The sequence below is a fragment of the Poecilia reticulata genome, linkage group LG17 (genome assembly GCF_000633615.1).
Source record: "Poecilia reticulata strain Guanapo linkage group LG17, Guppy_female_1.0+MT, whole genome shotgun sequence".
NCBI classification, from domain to species: Eukaryota; Metazoa; Chordata; class Actinopteri; order Cyprinodontiformes; family Poeciliidae; genus Poecilia; species Poecilia reticulata.
In genome coordinates, this window is record NC_024347.1 from 29,121,477 (window position 1) to 29,125,385 (window position 3,909).

The window sequence follows — 3,909 nt, forward strand, 5'->3', positions numbered from 1 at the left end:
ATCAACATCAGATTTATCCAAATCATCCAGACAGATTCACTGATTGGTGTCAGGTTCTGAGTAGAGAGAGTCTGACTGGACGTTGTTACTGGGAGATGAGTGGTTCTGTAATACTCTCATACAAGAACATCAGCAGAGTAGGAAGAGGGAATGAATGTAGATTTGGATATAATGACAAATCTTGGCTTGTTAGAAGTAATATATTTTTCCACAACAACATCCAAACCTACATCTCAGGTCCAGTTTCCTCCAGAGTCGGAGTGTACCTGGACCACAGAGCAGGTGTTCTGTCCATTTATGACGCATCTGAAACCATGACTCTGATCCACAGATTCCAGATCAGATTCACTGAACCGCTACATGTTGGAGTTTACGATTCTGCAGAGTTTTATAAGCTTAAATAATGATATGAATAATAATATCTGTTTATTGAGTTATTTTCTCTCAGGTCTCTGCATTGTAGTTTAATTTCTTTTATTTTTTTGTTTTTAACTGTTGTTTTTATATATGTGATCAAATATTAGAACTTAGTCTAATAGTTCTAGTTCTACATTTTTATGTGATAATTTTTTTCTAATAAATGACCACATAAAAAAGTGAATTTTATTTTTATTTTACAAAATTCGTATTATTTCATTTTCTGTATTTTTGTGGCGTTTCCTTCTTTTGACAGAAAAATGATCTTCAATGTGTTTGTGTGCTAGTACTTTGTCTTCAAGTATTCTCTGTATATTACATTATGTTTAGTTTATCATCTGTCCTCCATGGTATTGTTGGGCCCTTTTATCATAATTGCATGAATCTCTTTAGCAATAATGTCTGATAGGCATAAACATCTTTATGTTCAGATTTTGTCAGCCCATCTAGAACTTCTAGATGTATAATGTGATAGAAATATCAGTAATAGAAATGCCATAAATATATCAGGACTTGTAAAAAGTATAAGAATGCTGTGGTGTCATTTATAATTAATGTCTGTTTCATAGATCCAATAAACTGATTTAAAACAAGCTGCATTATGTGATTTGTCTAGACTATTTTTCTGATTTTTATTTCCTGTTGTCAAAATCATCAAACTATTGAGGGATCTTTAGAATCATCACTGATGAAAAAATAATTTGTAATTCCTACGATTACTTATACATACGGAAAACTTTTCATTATAAGAACAACTTTCAAAGACATATTTACAAATAATTTCATTCAAAGTCAAATCTCAACTTTCTAGACTGAAATGAATATGAATTAAATATGTTCAAATATTCATAATGTTTGTCACTTTTTTTGGCTCTAGTGGCCTTGATTTGAAGTAGCTAAAACTGGATTCAAACACAACAAACAGATATTTGTCTATCAAAAGAACCAAAGCAGTTAAAAAGGGCACAGAACAATTTAAAGATAATCCTGAATGTTTAAAAATTATTTTGTTGAGTAAAGACTCTCTGAGTCGATGTTCTTACTGGGAGGTGCAGAGCTCTGGTAGATTCACAGTGGCTGTTGCTTACAAAGATATCAGGGAAACAGGCCAACTAAGGAAATACACATTTGGGCTAAATGAAACCTCCTGGGCTCTGGAGTGCTGTGAACTCATGTATGTATTCAGACACAACAAAACTCTGACTCTGATCTCGGCTCCTCGTTCATCTAAAATAGGAGTGTACCTGGACCACAGAGCAGGTATTCTGTCCTTCTACAGCATCTCTGAATCCACGACTCTGATCCACAGAGTCCAGACCAGATTCACTGAGCCGCTGCTGGCTGGAGTTTTCCTGCACAGATATAAAGGCACAGCTGAATTCTGTCACCTTGAACAGATTAAACCAAGACATTAATAATTAATTACAGTTTACAAAATAAGTTTATTTTAATCTTGGGTAATTGATTAGTTTCTTAAATGTATAATCTTAAAAATTATATACTTTTTTGAATAATTATAGCAGCAAAAACTGTAAACTCAGCAACAAAATGAAAAATTATTCCTCAAGTTGAAATAAAACCAGATCCTGTTCTTGTTTGAACACATTTCATAGAGACACACATGAGAGAACAGGTGTTATTGTATCGTTAAAATATTGGACTTGAGCTGATTTCAGGTCTAGTTATTTTTACAAAGAAAAACTTCAGAATAAATTGTCATGTTGCTTCACTGTTTATCTCCCTTGGTGATGGGATGCTGCCCCCTACTGGACAGCTGTGTTAATTAATTTTTGCTGACGTCAATGGCATTTTCATAATTATTAGTTTTGCTGAATCAATGTACTGTTGTTTTGATCCATTTGAATTAAATTATTTTTGGTGCGATAATGTCTGTATTTGTGTCTTTATTGTGAATCCCAGCTTTTTTTAATGTATTCTGGATTTCTATGAGAATAAATTGTAGTCTTCATATTATTTTTTAACATTTAAACAGTTAAACTACTTCCAGGCCTCTATGCTCAGTGTTGGTTCCACTATAAACAAGACGCACATGAAGGAGATGACAGGTTGGGAAACAAAGAACCCTTATATATTAAACAGTTCCTACCAGATTTGCTTTTTCCAATAATGTAATAAATTATCTAGCATATAGACCTGTAGACCTCACTGGAGGTCATGATTTAGCTCCATGCAGAAATGAAGCGGCTGGAACAAGAAGATGCAGTAATATTTTTAATGTTGTGGAAATATTAGTAATTTGTTTTATTTATTAGCTTAACAATTATGATTTTGATTAAATATGTTTTTGGCTCTAATCATCTTTATAAAAATTCCGACAGTGAAATAAAAAGGCCCAACAATGTCCCATCCCTCTCTGTCTCATTCTAATACCAGAACAAGACACGTTTATTTCTTCAACAAAGTATTTCCTGATTTAAGCAGATGTTTAGTGATAATTAGTAAGTAATAATTATGTACTTACATACTTAATTATTATGTAAGTACATAATTATTACTTTGCTATGTTGACATAAATGTTGTGAAGAAGGCAGAGTCAAAAAGAGAGGCAGAGAAATGTGAAGTGCTTCTGCTGTCTGACTGCTGAGAGCATAAAGCATGAATCAGTTCAACTTTAGCCCAGAGTGAGAAAGAGAAACCAGGTGAACAAGGAGCTTCACTAAATGCAAGTCAACAAGTCAAAGATTTTGTCTTTTAAACCAAATCCTGTTTTAAACGTCTCCTTCTTGATGCTGTTTGTTCTCTAATCTTCTCTAACAAACCTGTGAGGCCAGAAACAGAACAAGCAGGTTCACTCTGTTGGTCAGTAAATAGAGAAGAATAAACTGCAGGAGTGAATAGAAATGAGTGCAACACACTTTTCTGAGTTTTATTTGTAGTAGAATTGGAAAACTATAATTCATTTTCCCTTCTGTATATAATTATTATGTACTTTGCGTTGACTCTTCCTGCACCACATCAATAAAAACTCTCAAATTTGTGGCTGAAATAGAAAACGTGAAAACGTGTATGCAGCTGAGCTCACTGCAATTTTTAGCAACTTTTGTTTGGTTCAAATTTGGATTTAATGCTGCATGGTGGTGCCGTTGCTAACTCTGTTATGTTGCATCAAGAAGGTCATGGGGTCAAATCCTAGCAAATGAACAAAAAATAAATAATTAACATGGTTTACTGTTCAAAGATTTTAATTATTGACTTGATTTGTGATAAATAAAAATAGATAAAAGTAACAGCAGAACACAGTGGCAGTAAGTATCTGTTTTACCTTGAGGAATTTCACAGGACAGACCAAGAAAATGAAAAAATTAAATAAAATAATTAAATAAACAACATCATCTACACAAACCTAACACAAAAGCAGTAAATGGTACTAATAAATACATACATACATACATACATACATACATACATACATACATACATACATACATACATACATACATACATACATACATACATACATACATACATACA

At 32.9% G+C, this 3,909-nt stretch overlaps 1 protein-coding gene across 1 annotated transcript in view; it reads left to right on the plus strand.

The window, feature by feature from the left end:
* The window catches only part of LOC103480017 (E3 ubiquitin/ISG15 ligase TRIM25-like), a 16,137-nt gene that overhangs the window by 6,813 nt on the left and 5,415 nt on the right, over positions 1 to 3,909 (plus strand). The window lies entirely within an intron of this gene.